A 14,674-nucleotide genomic window follows, 5' to 3' on the forward strand; every position below is an offset into this window, starting at 1 on the left:
CTGGGAGGTGGAGATTGCCATCAGCCAAGGTCGTGCGACTACACTCCAGCCTGGGAAACAGAGCAAGACTCCATCTAGAAAAAAATAAATAAATAAAATAACTGGACCCAGGCGTTTGTCAGTCAGGAACCTGCCTGAAGTACTGAGTTTTAAGGAGGATTAAAACATCATAGGGTGGGGAAAATCTTCAGGACATTATTCTGGGCAAAAATTCCTTGAGCAATACCCCACAAGCCCAGGCAACCACAGCAAAAATGGGCAAATGGGAAAACAAGTTAAAAAAACTTCTGCACAGCAAAGGATACAATCAGCAAAGTGCAGAGACAACCCATAGAATGGGAAAAATATTTACAAACTATGCATCTGACAAGAGATTAACAACCAGAATACATAAGGATCTCAAACAACTCTATAGGGAAAAAAAATCAAATAATCTAGTCAAAAAGGGCAAAAGATCTGAATAGACATTTCTCAAAAGATGACATACAAATGGCAAACAGACATATGAAAAGGTGCTCAATGTCATTAGTCATCAGAGAAATGCAAATCAAAACTACAATGAGATATCCTCTCACCCCAGTTAAGATGGCTTATATCCAAAAGACAGGCAATAACAAATGCTGACAAGGATGTAGAGAAAAGAGAACCCTGGTACACTGTTGGTAGGAATGTAAACTGGTGCAACTACTATGAAGAACAGCTTGGAGGTTCCTCAAAAAACTAAACATTGAGCTATTACATGATCCAGCAATCCCACTGTGGGATATATACCCAAAAGAAAGGAAGCCAGTATATTATTGTAGAGATATCTGCACTCCCATGTTTATTGTAGCATTGTTCACAACAGCCAAGATTTGCAAACAACCTAAGTGTCCATCAACAGATGAAAGGAAAAAGAAAATGTGGTACATATACACAATGGAGTATTATTTAGCCATAAAAAAAGAATGAGATTGTGTCATTTGCAACAACATAGATGGAACTGAAGATCACTATGTTAAGTGAAATAAGCTAGGCACAGAAAGACAAACTCCTCATGTTCTCACTTATTTGTGAGATCTAAACAAAAATAAAAAACAATTGAACTCATGGACATAGAGAGTAAAAGGATGGTTACCAGAGACTGACAAGGGTAATGGAGGACTGGCGGAGAGGTGGGTATGGTTGATGGGTATAAAGAAGTAGTTAGACAGACAAACCCATCAAAAAGTGGGCAAAGGATACAAACGGACACTTCTCAAAAGAAGACATCTATGCAGCCAAGAAACATGAATAAAAGCTCAACATCACTGATTGTTAGAGAAATGCAAATCAAAACCACAATGAGATACAATCTCACACCAGTCTGAATGGCAATTATTAAAAAGTCAAGAAACAACAGATGCTAGTGAGGCTGTGGAGAAATAGGAATGCTTGTATACTGTTGGTGGGAACGTAAGTTAGTTCAAACATTGAGGAAGACGAATGAGGAGCAAAGTCACGTCTTACATGGCCACAGGCAAGACAGCGTGTGCAGAGGAACTCCCCTTTATAAAACCATCAGATCTCATGAGACTTATTTACTATCATGAGAACAGCATAGGAAAGACCCTCCCCCATGATTCAATTACCTCCCACTGGATCCCTCCCGTGACACGTGGGAATTATGGAATCTATAATTCAAGATGACATTTGGGTGGGGATACAGCCAAACCATATCATGAAGGAAACATTGAAAAGTCACTTGGAGGTAGAGTGGGTCCCTTGAGGGCCTACTTGAGTGACAGCAATGCAGGCTTTCACTCTACTAAATGGGATGTGCAAGGGTAGGGGGGAGCTGGACTGTTCTGAACAGGGGAGGAAGGGCTTCCAGGAACCCCAGAGAAGGCAGAGAACAAGAGCACCTAGTGTCACAAATAGTCTCCATGCACTAGATATGTAGAGAACAATAATAAAAGGAAAAAATAAAGACAAAGATCTGCGTCTGAAGTTTTCTCTAAAAGTTTCCTTCAGTTCTAGCCCCATGGAGAGGGTGAAAATACCTGTCTAGCTTTCTTTATCTCAGTCCCACTATTTGAACTACTTGAACCTTATGTTTATAAATTTCCTTTTAACAATGCCATTATTTATTCTTTTGTTATAAGCCATTTCAGAGGTGAACTCTAGTCTTCTAGAGGCTTCAGAAACACACAATATGCATTACCTCGGTGTTATAAAGCCCTACCCACCTGAAACCACTCAAGAATGTCAGAGAAGAGCTTTCTTGCAATGAGTGTGCTGCCAGAACACAGGTATCATGAAAAGCACTCCTAAAAGCCAAAATGGAAAAGGAAGAAGATTCGTGTCAACATTGTCATCGCTGGACACACAGATTCAGGCAAGTCCACCACTACTGGCCATCTGATCTCCAAATGTGGCAGAGTTGATAAAAGAATGGCAGAAAAACTTATGTCTTCTTTTGGTCACAGAGGAGGCTGCTGAGATGGGAAAAGGCTCCTTAAAGTAAGCCTGGGTCTTGGACACACTGAAAGCTGAGCAAGAGTGTGATGTCACCATTGATGTCACCATCTCCCCATGGAAAGTTGAGACCAGCGAGTACTACGTGACTACTGTTGATGCCCCAAGAGACACAGAGTTTATCAAAAATGTCATTACAGGCACATCTTAGGCTGACTGTGCTGTCCTGATTGTTGCTGCCGGTGTTGGTGAATTTGAAGCTGGTGTCTCCAAGAATGAGCATACTCATGAGTGTGCCCTTCTAACTTACACCCTGGGTGTGAAATAACTAATTGTTGGTGTTAAAACAGATTCCACTGAGCCACCCTACAGTCAGAAAAGACACAAGGAAGTCATTAAGAAAATCAGCACTCACATTAAGAAAATTGACTACAACCCCTATCCACTGAGTAGTAGCATTTGTGTCAATTTCTGTTTGGAACGGTGAGAGCATGCTGTTGCCAAGGGTTCAGATGCCTGGGTTAAAGGGATGGAAAGTCACCCATAATGATGGCAATGACAGTGGAACCATGCTGCCTGACACTCTGAATTACATCCTGCCACCAGCTCATCCAACTGACAAGTCCTTGCGTCTGCCCCTCCAGGATGTCTACAACGTTGGTGGTATTGATACCATCCCTAAGGGCTGAGCGGAGACTGGTGTTCTCAAGCCTGGCACAGTGGTCACCTTTGCTCCAGTCAACAATTGGTTACAATTGAAGAAAAGTCTGTTGAAATGCATCATGAAGCTTTGAGTGAAGCTCTTCCTGCGGACAATGTGGCCTTCAATGTCAAGAATGTGTCTGTCAAAGATGTTCATTGTGGCAGTGTTGCTGGTGACAGCATAAATGATCTACCTGTGGAAAGAGTTGACTTCACTGCTCAGGTGATTATCCTGAACCACCCAGGCCAGATCAGTACTGATTGTGGCCCTGTTCTGAATTGTCAGACAGCTCACATTGCTTGTAAGTTTGCTGGGCTAAAGAAGAAGACTGATTGGTGTTCTGGTAAGAAGCTGGAAGATTTAAATTCTTAAAATCAGGTGATGCTTCCACCATGGATATGGTTTCTAGCAACTCCATGTGTGTGGAGAGCTTTTCTGACCAGCTCCCCTGAGTCCTTTTGCTGTTTGTTGGTTTCATCAAAGCAGTGGACAAGAAGGGTGCCGGAGCTGGCAAGGTCACCAAGTCTGCCCAGAAAGCTTGGAAGGCTAAATGAACGTTATCCCTAGTACTTGCCACCCTAGCCTTAATCAGTCATGGAAGAACTGTCTAGAACTGTTTGTTTCAATTGGCCATTTAAGTTTAATAGTACAAGACTAGTTAATGATAATAATGCATCATAAAAGATTCAGAAGGAAAGGAGAATATTTTGTGAATCGTTTTTGTTTTGTATTCGTGTGACAATTTTCAGTAATCAGATTTTTTTTGTTTTGTTTTTGGTTTTTTGTTTTGTTTTGTTTTTTGTTTTTTGAGACACAGTTTCACTCTGTTGCCCAGGCTGGAGTACAGTGGCACCATCTCGGCTCACTGCAACCTCTGCCTCCTGGGTTCAAGCAATTCTCCCACCTCAACCTTCTGAGTACCTGGAATTACAGGCATGCCACTGCACCTGGCAAGTCATTAGTTTTCAAAATCGGTAATTTTTAATGGAGACAACTTGACCAAAAACCTGTCACAGAATTTTGAGACTCATTAAGAGAAAGTTTAATGAGAAACCTGTGTCTTATTTTGGTCAACACTGAAACTTTTATAGAAGTGCTTAGGCAAAAGACTTCATAATCTATTTCTGGTGTTGAGCAGCTGTGAAACCTTATGAGAATATAATTCTGAGTTACCATTTTTTTTTCTGGGTTAATTTGAGGATTTTTTCCGCCCCCTATTTTTTTTTTTTTTTTTTTTTTTGGTGACGGAATCTTGCTCTGTTATCCAGGCTGGAGTGCAGAGGTGTGATCTTGGCTCACTGCAACCTCTGCCCCCAAGGTTCAAGCTATTCTTCTCCCTCAGGCTCCTGAGTAGCTGGGATTACAGGCGCACACCAACAGGCCCGGCTAATTTTTGTATTTTTAGTAGAGAGGGGATTTTACCATGTTGGCCAAGCTAGTCTCAAACTTCTGACCTCAGGTGATCCGCTCACCTCGACTTCCCAAAGTGCTGGAATTACAGGCGTGAGCCACCATGCCCAGTCTCCACCTATTTCTAAGCAGGAGGAATCTTGCTTCAGGTACTTAGTGAAAAGCTATGGAAGGGCTCTGTTGAATTGTGTATTAGTTCGTTGTTACATTGCTATAAAGACAGTACTCTGAGACTGGGTAATTTACAAACAAAGGAGGTTTAATTGACTCACAGTTCTGCATGGCTGAGAAGGCCTCAGGAAACTTACAATCTTGGTAGAAGGGGAAGCAGGCACCTTCTTTACAAGACGTCAGGGGAGAGTGTGAGCAGAGAGGAAAAAGCCCCTTATGAAACCATCAGATCTCGTGCAAACTCACTCACTATCATGAGAACGGCATGAGGGAACTGCTTCCATGATCCAATCACCTCCCTCTCTCGACACAGATGACAATTCAAGATGAGATTTGGGTGGGAACACACAGCCAAGCCATATTAGATTGCAACACTGTTGGTTAGTATAGAAATGCAGCATGCTTTTGTTTACCTGTGATTTACTTTAGAAGGCCAAATCCTATGATACTAAAGGCCATGTGTTACATATGAAATTTCGTGTATTTACATCAATATTGAGTAAATTTGTTGAAATCTCAAGAAAAGGAAATGACAGAAAAGAGAGCCAATATTCAAAATTATTTTTAAAATATTGTTACAATGTGGTTAAATTATAACACAACACATATCACATTGAGTTATGTAATATGATACTAAATTCCACCTTGAAATTTTATGTGAAACTCTTTCTATAGTTTGTCATTTTCACAGTACTATTTGGATGTCATTTAAATATACAATTTTAAAGTCTCCTAGAACCCTTCTCCCTTTTCTTTTTCAAGATTTCCACATTCTCCAGTAACAATTGTCCTTAGTGTTTTCATTGAAGAATCTCATTTTATTTTAGTTTTTGGTGTTGGCCTGCCAGCTCTAACACTTCAAGGAAAAACCTTTTCTGAAGAAGAACTGTGTAACACAATTCTTACAATACAAAACGTGTGATTTTAAAACACTTGCATTTCTAATAACATGAATTATTTGGAGTCATTTTGCACTGTACTCCTTGGGAACCCGTGCCCAGGGCACACAGAGGCACCACATTCCACTTTGCCAAGGGGTAGTCATGTTTCCAGGTGAAGTTCATCGCCACCCATAAAGTATTTATTCTTGCCAAAGCTGTTCTGCTTAAATCAAATCAAGCTTACAGACATTTATCTCAGTTTATAGAAGATACGGGAGATGAAGGAACATCAAGTGGAAATAATTAGACCAATTCAGAAAGTAGGATGTTACGCAATTTAACCCTCCCAGCCTCGTAGAAGCAAGCAGAAGGGGAAACCATTCAAGAGAATTCAGACACATGACAAATAACCACAATGTGTGGTTAGTGATTAGAGCATAGTTTGAAAACATCAGCTATACAAGACATTTGGGGGGAAAATGAGGAAATTTACATAGGAATTTACATGACATTAGGGAATTGCTGTTACTTTTTTAGGTGGGATAATAACCATGTGGTTAAGTAGGACAGCGTCCTTTTTTTTAAAGAGATGCTTGCTGAAATAATTAGAGGTTATGTGACAGGATGTCCTTACTCTGAAATGTTCTTTTTATTTATTTATTTGAGACAGAGTCTCCCCCGTCACCCAGGCTGGAGTGTAATGGCGCAATCTCAGCTCACTGCAACCTTCGCCTTCCGGGTTCAAGCGATTCTCCTGCTTCATGCTCCAGAGTAGCTGGGATTACAGGCACTCACCACCACACCTGGCTAATTTTTAGTAGAGATGAGGTTTTGCCATGTTGGTGAGGCTGGTCTCGAACTCCTGACCTCACGTGATCCACCCGCCTTGGCCTCCCAAAGTGCTGGAATTACAGGCATGAGCCACCATGCCCCAAAAAATTCAGACCAGGCGCAGTGGCTCACGCCTGTAATCCCAGCACTTTGGGAGGCTGAGGTGGGTGAATCACAAGGTCAGGAGATCGAGACCATCCTGGTGAAACCCTGTCACTACTGAAAATACAAAAAAAAAAATTAGCTGGACGTGGTGGCGGGCGCCTGTAGTCCTAGCCACTTGGGAGGCTGAGGCACGAGAATGGCGTGAACCCAGGAGGCAGAGCTTGCAGTGAGCCGAGATCATGCCACAGCACACCAGCCTGGGCGACAGAGTGAGATTCCATCTCAAAAAAAAAAAAAAAAAAAACTGTTGATGGGTAGTGGTGATGGGTGCACAACAACATGAATGTACTTAATACCACCTAGTAATACACTCAAAAAGGGTTAAAATGGTAAATTTTATGTTATGTGTATTTTACCACAATTAAAAAACAAAATAGGCCGGGCGTGGTGGCTCAAGCCTGTAATCCCAGCACTTTGGGAGGCCGAGACGGGCGGATCACAAGGTCAGGAGATCGAGACCATCCTGGCTAACACGGTGAAACCCCGTCTCTACTAAAAAATACAAAAAAACCCGTCTCTACTAAAAAATACAAAAAAAAAAAAAAGTAACTAGCCAGGCGAGGTGGCGGGCGCCTGTAGTCCCAGCTACTCGGGAGGCTGAGGCAGGAGAATGGCGTAAACCTGGGAAGCGGAGCTTGCAGTGAGCTGAGGTCCGGCCACTGCACTCCAGCCCAGGCGACAGAGCGAGACTCCGTCTCAAAAAAAAAAAAAAAAAAAAACTTGTCCACTTGGGGCTGCTGGGCAGAAACAAGATCTTACTGAGGACAGCCTCTTGTGGACCAGTGACTTGCTGCCTCTGCCTGGCGGACTCTTGGGTTCTTCTTCCCCAACACCAGCCTCAGTTGTTGGTGACAGCAGAAAGAAGTTGGGGGAACCCCATTCCCCATGGATCAAGCCTAGCATGCCATCAAGAATCTGAGTTTGGTGGCTTCCCACTCCACGGTTCAAAATCTCTTGGGATCCCAGATCCAGCAAATCTAATTGCAAATGTTTTGGAGTCAACCAAACAGGGACTGACTCTCTCTCAGTACCAGACTTTACTTTGTTTTCAATTCCAATGAATCAGAAATCATGAGGCACTTAGAGTCTTTTATTCCCTACTAATTACAATGCAAACTGCTACACACATTTTCTTGCTTTTGTATGAGGGTGGGATCTGTCAGTTATCAGAGCTGATGTGTAGTCAGTCTGTTTGGCAGTAGGAGCCAACAGGGATTCATTATCCACCACCCATAGCCAACCCCCTACACTGCAGCAACCAGGCAGCTGGGGAAGATGAGAGCATGGTCACCCCTTTTCATTGTTTCACTCAAGGTAGAAATTCAGGATCTATGGGGACATTGCAAATTCCTTTAACCTGGACAGGGATACTGATATGCAAGTTCCTAGAAAGCAGTATGGACATTAACAGAACATTAAGCAAGCATGATGACTAAATCAAAGGGAGTTGACGCAGAGCATTTCAACACCAAGTAATTAATTACCCAGCAGAAAGACATTTCAGCAAAGGGCCTGGAGACCACATGATTCTACTTCTTCATCATAGGTCTGCAACTGACTTCACAGATGGTGTGCAGCAGCCGTTGCACGAGGTGCTTAAGAATAATCACAATGTTTTAATTCCATATGCTTCCCCTGGGAAGAGAAATTCTTTTTTTTTTTTTTTTTTTTTGAGACGGAGTCTCACTCTATCGCCCGGGCTGGAGTGCAGTGGCCGGATCTCAGCTCACTGCAAGCTCCGCCTCCCGGGTTTACGCCATTCTCCTGCCTCAGCCTCCCGAGTAGAGAAATTCTTGACAGTGAAGCCACATAGTACAAGGCAGTATAGATTATCTTTCCCATTTGCTTCTGACAATGTGAATGTTGACACTGAGTCTGCCATTCTCCAGGGCAAATATCTTTAGTTCGTTTCACAGATGGGTTGACCAAGGTCCAGAGATTGTGGGTTGTGCCCAAGATCACAAGCTCAAATTCATGTGTGACGGACAGCAGAGTAAGGGTTGCCTCAGAATCTGATTAACACCCTGTGGCTACTCCCAACTAGGTGTGAAGGAATCTTCCCACTCTCAGTACCGAGTCCTGATTAGGGTTAGCGTGGCATTAGCGGTCCCATGGGCAGGAGTCCTTCCTTTCTCCCTTATTCCCCACAGGAAAAATGTTTAATTGATAAGTATCATTTCCATGCATGGGTTTGTATTTCTACCACCTATGTAGGTATCCATAGACAAAGTATTATTTTGTGAAGGGGTGGCCTGCCCCTCCACACCTGTGGGTATATCGTGTCAGGTGGTACGAAAGACTGAGAAAAGAAATAAGACACAGAGACAAAGTATAGAGAAACAACAGTGGGCCCAGGAGAGCTGTACTCAGCATACCAAGGACCTGCAGCAGCACCAGTCTCTGAGTTCCCTCAGTTTTTATTGATTATTATTTTCATTATCTCAGCAAGAGGAATGCGGTAGGAAAGCAGGGTGATAATAGGGAGAAGGTCAGCAAGAAAACATGTGAACAAAATAATCTATGTCATAATTAAGTTCAATGGAGGTACTATGCCTGGATGTACACCTAGGCCAGATTTATGTTTCTCTCCGCCCCAACATCTCAGTGGAGTAAAGAATAACAAAGCAGCATTGCTGCCAACATGTCTCGCCTCCGGCCATAGGCAGTTTTTCTCCTGTCTCAGAATTGAACAAATGTACGATCGGGTTTTATACCGAAACATTCAGTTCCCAGGGGCAGGCAGGAGACAGTGGCCTTCCCCTATCTCAGCTGCAAGGGACTTTCCTCTTTTACTAATCCACCTCAGCACAGGCGCTTTACGGGTGTCGGGCTGGGGGATGGTCAGGTCTTTCTCATCCCACGAGGCCATATTTCAGACTACCATATGGGGAGAAACCTCGGACAGTACCCGGATTTCCAAGGAAGAGGTCCCTGCAGCTTTTCACAATGCATTGTGTCCCTGGTTTATTGAGACTAGAGAATGGCAATGACTTTTACCAAGCATACTGCTTGTAAACATTTTGTTAACAAGGCATGTCCTGCACAGCCCTAGATCCCTTAAACCTTGATTCCATACAACACATGTTTCTGTAAGCACAAGGTTGGGGCAAAGTGACTGGGGCAAAGTTACAAATTAACAGCATCTCAGCAAAGCAATTTTTCAAGGTACAGGTCAAAATGGAATTTCTTATGTCTTCCCTTTCTACATAGACACAATAACAGTCTGATCTTTCTTTCTTTTCCCTACAATTTTGTGGTTTTTTTTTTTTTTTTTTTTTGAGACGGAGTCTCGCTCTGTCACCCAAGCTGGAGTGCACTGGCCAGATCTCAGCTCACTGCAAGCTCCGCCTCCCGGGTTCAGACCATTCTCCTGCCTCAGCCTCCCGAGTAGCTGGGACTACAGGTGCCCGTCACCTCGCCCGGCTAGTTTTTTGTATTTTTTAGTAGAGACGGGGTTTCACCGTGTTAGCCAGGATGGTCTCAATCTCCTGACCTTGTGATCCGCCCGCCTCAGCCTCCCAAAGTGCTGGGATTACAGGCTTGAGCCACCGCGCCCGGCCATGTTTTTAAAAATTTAAAATAAATGGTATCACACCATATCATTTTGCAACCTGATTTTTTTTCAGTTTTTAGTGTGTTTAAGTTTTATCCTTATTGGTTCATGTAACTCTACTTAAATTTATTTCAAATACTATAAAGTAGTCCACTGTTTGAATAAACCTCAGGTTATCTACCCTTTTTTTTGTATATTATATGTATCATACAGTGAATTCTTACAATAACATGAGCTAGAGAAAAGAAAATGTTATTAAGAAAATCACAAGGAAGAGAATATATATTTACTGTTTATTAAGAGGAAGTGGGGTCATCATAAATGCCTTCATCCTCATTGTGTTCATGCTGAGTAGGCTGAGGAGGAGGAGGAAGAGGGAGAAAGAGAGAAGGGTTGGTATTGCCATCTCAGGGGTAGCAGAGGCAGCAGAAAAGTAACATATAAGTGAACCAACAGAGTTCAAACACAAACTCGTGTTGTTCAAAGGTCAATTTTTCTTCTTTTCATGTATAATTTATTGGATGCAGTGTTCCATAGATGTCTTTTAGGTATAGTTGGTTTATAGTGTTGTTTAAGTCTTCTATTTCATTGTTGGTTTTCTGCCAAGATATTGTATTCATTATTGAAAGTATTCAGCTACTATTGTTGAATTGCCTATTTCTCCCTTCATTTGTCAGTTTTTATTTCACTTATTTTTGGGCTCTGTTGTTAAGTGCATATATGTTTATGATTGTTATATCTTCCTGTCACATTGACCCTTTTATGATTATAAAATGTCTCTCTTTAGTAACATTTTTTGTTTTCAAGTCTATTCTGTAATATTAGTAGAGCAACACCAGCTTTCTTGTGATTTCTGTTTGCATGATACATTTTTCCATTTTTTCACTTTCTTCTTCTTCTCCTCCTCCTCCTCCTCTTCCTTCTCCTCCCTCTCCTCTTCTTCTTCTTCTTCCCCTCCTTCCTCTTCCTCTTCTCCTCCTTCTCCATCATCGTCACTGTTGTCATTTCACTATATCACCCAGGCTGGTCTCAAACTTCTGGGCTCAAGGAATTCTCCTGCCTCGGCCTCTAGAGTAGCTGGGACTACAAGTGCACACCACTGCACCCAGCTCAAATTACCCATCCTTAATTGAGCACTGATTAGCTTTTTGGACTTTTTGCTATTATGAGCAGAGCTGCAATGTCTCCTTGTGCACATGGGTGAGTTGGGTGAGTTTTCTCCCCAATAAACATCTATCAGTGGAATTGCTGAATCATAGATGTGCTCATCTTAAAATTTCCCAGATATTGCCACATTTCCTTTCAAAATAATAGCGCTAGATATATATGAATTCCTGTTTTCCCAGGAATCTTGCCAGCACAAAATGTCATTAGCCTTACTAATTTGTTTGTTTGTTTGTTTTTTGTTTTAGTAGAGATGGGATTTCACCATATTGGCTAGTCTCAAACAGCTGACCTCGTGATCCGCCTGCCTCAGCCTCCCAAAGTGCTGGGATTACAGATGTGAGCCACCGCACCCTACTAGCTTTACTAATTTTTAAGGTTTCTATTTCCCTGTTTCTCTATATGTCATTCACTGTTGAAAATGTCATTCAAATTTCTCTATTGTTACCCATTTTGTCTGTTTGATATCATTTACTGAGAGAGGCACATCTAAATTTCTCATTTAAATTGTAGATTTGCTGATTTCTCCTTGTGCATCTGTCAATTTTTGCTCTATATAATTTATCACCAGGGTAAGGGGAAGTTCACATGGATAAAATTCATGAACTCATGGATGCCCAGAGATCACAGAGAAGGCTGTATGACTAGGGAGATGAACTTTCCTGGTTTGCTCAAGACAGATGGGTTTCCTGAGATGTGGGACTTTCACTGCTAAAACAAGGGAAGTACAAACGACCAATTCTAACACTTTCATGAATGACCCACAGAAGTGGAATGTGGGGGAGGAATCCTGCTTTGGGGCCTCCCCAGCATCCATCCTCCATGTTGTCTTTTCTTCCCATATCAGAATTTTCCAGCCATTAGAAGTTGGGTAACACTGATCTCACCTCTGGGTGGGCTGGTAATGAATGACTTATATTCTTGACCTGCAGACCACTGGCAGAATTCAAGGAGGTGCATGAACTCATATAGGAAAGTAGTTGCATCTTATTTTCACCAAGGTCCCACTGAAATTTGTCATTTTCTTTGATTATGAATACAAGACGCATCCACAGTCACATTAGCAATATGACTAATTGTGACCCAGAGGAAATTACAGATATTCATATTACATGACAGTTGTTGCAGACATCTCAAAAGTAAGGTAATTATTACATTTGCTGCTGCATACAGGTGATCAAAGTCTTTTCATCTGATGCCTCTGCAGTGTTGCTAGCCAATATCAGACAATTCTTTGCCATGGGACAACGATGCCTCACATTCTCACACTGGTGACCCAGATATATTAATTGCTTTTGAGGATCCCCTATTCACATTAGTTTATCAATCAGTGGAAGGAGGTGAGTCAAAGAGCACTTCACAGTTTAACACTCTCATTAAAGCTTAGCAATAAACACCCTCACTGATGTGTCATTTTAAAATAAAAACTTTGACTTGCCTATATTTATAATATGCTGTCTCATTAAGTAATATATTAATTCAAAAATGTATATCACTCTTATTGGAAGTTTGTTTATTCATTATTTTGGTAGCTATATTTTAATATATTATTTTTCCTCTGTGATTTTTTTCTGAGATAGGGTCTCTCTCTGTCACCCAGGCTGGAGTGCAGTGGCACAATCTCCATCACTGCAACCTTCACCTCCCGAGTTCAAGTGATTCTCCTGCCTCAGCCTCCCGAGTAGCTGGGACTACAGGTGTGTGCCACCATGCTTGGCTTATTTTTGTATTTTGGGTAGAGACAAGGTTTTGCCATATTGGCCAGGCTGGTCTTGAACTCCTGGCCTCAAGTGATTCATCCATCTCGGCCTCCCAAAGTGCTGGGATTACAGGCATGAGCCACCTTACCCAGCCTCCTCTGTGATTTTATACATTTTACTTTGTGCATTTAAAAATATTCTGAGGCCTGGTGTGGTGGCTTTTGCCTGAAATCCCAATATTTTAAGAGGCCAAGATGGGAGGATCACTTGAGGCCAGAGGTTCAAGACCACCCTGGGAAATATAGTGAGAACCTAACTCTAATAGTAATAATAATAATCAATTTTAATTTAATTTAATTCAAAAATAAAAACACTCTGAGAAGGGATCCTTGGGCTTCCCCAGGTGGCCAGAGGCCTATGGCACAGAAAAGATGAAGAACCACTGGCTCGCTCCAACCCCCAGTTTGTTTTACTTTTATTATTTTTATTTTATTATTTATTATTTTGTGTTTTGTTTATATTTCAAGCATTTTCACCTTTTAATATACTATATAGTCTTCATTTAAAAATTATCTGTGCATCTCTACTAGAAAATGAAATCAATGGAAACAGAAATTTTGGTCTGTTTTGTTCACTGCCATACTCCCTCAGATATGGGAAAATGATACGTCAGCATTTAAGAAGTACTTGTTGGTTTTCAAGAACATCATGGCGGACGGCAGGCAGGACCAGATTGCAGCTCCCACTTGGACAGACAGAACAGTGTATGGAGACTCGCATCATGAACTTTTGCTCCAGAACTACTGCAGGAATAAACCAGAAAAGCTGAGATAACCCACAGACCCTCTGAAGGAAGCAGATTGCTCCCACATGACCTGGGAGACACTTCAAATACTGTCAGTGCACAAGTTGTGGAAGTGGGAACGGGGGATCATCTGGCCCAAACACACACCCTCACTGGGGAACCAGAAGGTCTAGATAACGGGAGAAGACTCTGACCTTAGCTGGGGCTAAGTCAATTTGGAGAGCCCAGCAAAATACAGGGGTAGAGGAAGCAGTGGAAAAGCCCTGTGGGCTCTCTGGGTCCCCTGGGAAGCCATTTCTGCCTTGTCTCACAGGGGTTCTTGGGGAGGGCTGCCAGAGGTACTAGGAAAAGACCACAGGAAGAAGGAAACCGTCAGCTGAACTTTGTAACAATTCCAACCAAATGCAAAGTCTCCTGGCCAGATCTTGGGGGAGGACATGAATCCGGTGGGCAGACTGCACAGGTTGGGGAGGCACGAAAGCCCTGTTTGCTTTCGCAGCTGGGAATCTGGTAGCCTGGGGCATATTCTCAGCCCTGCTCGCCCACTGCCTGGAAACAGACTCAGTGCTGTTGGGGGTGGAGCATGGTGTGAGTGAGACTGGCCTTTTGGGTTGTGTGGGAGCTGAGTAAGGCCTGTGACTGCTGGCTTTCCCCTACTTCCCTGACAACCTGCAAGACACAGCAGAGGCAGCCATAATCCTCCTGGGAACAACATAACTCCATTGACCTGGGAACCACACTCCCATCTCCCACAGCAGCCACAGCAAGACCCATCCAAGGAGAGTCTGAACCCAGACACGCCTAGCCCTGCCCCTACCTGATGGTCCTTCCATGCCCACCCTGGCAATTAAAGAC

General features: G+C 42.6%; 1 pseudogene; it reads left to right on the plus strand.

Moving 5' to 3' along the window:
• Positions 1–262: 262 nt before the first annotated feature.
• On the plus strand, positions 263–3,693 carry LOC117093913 (annotated as a pseudogene).
• Positions 3,694–14,674: the final 10,981 nt, after the last annotated feature.

Source organism: Trachypithecus francoisi, unplaced genomic scaffold, assembly GCF_009764315.1.
Source record: "Trachypithecus francoisi isolate TF-2019V2 unplaced genomic scaffold, Tfra_2.0 Lachesis_group12, whole genome shotgun sequence".
NCBI lineage: Eukaryota > Metazoa > Chordata > Mammalia > Primates > Cercopithecidae > Trachypithecus > Trachypithecus francoisi.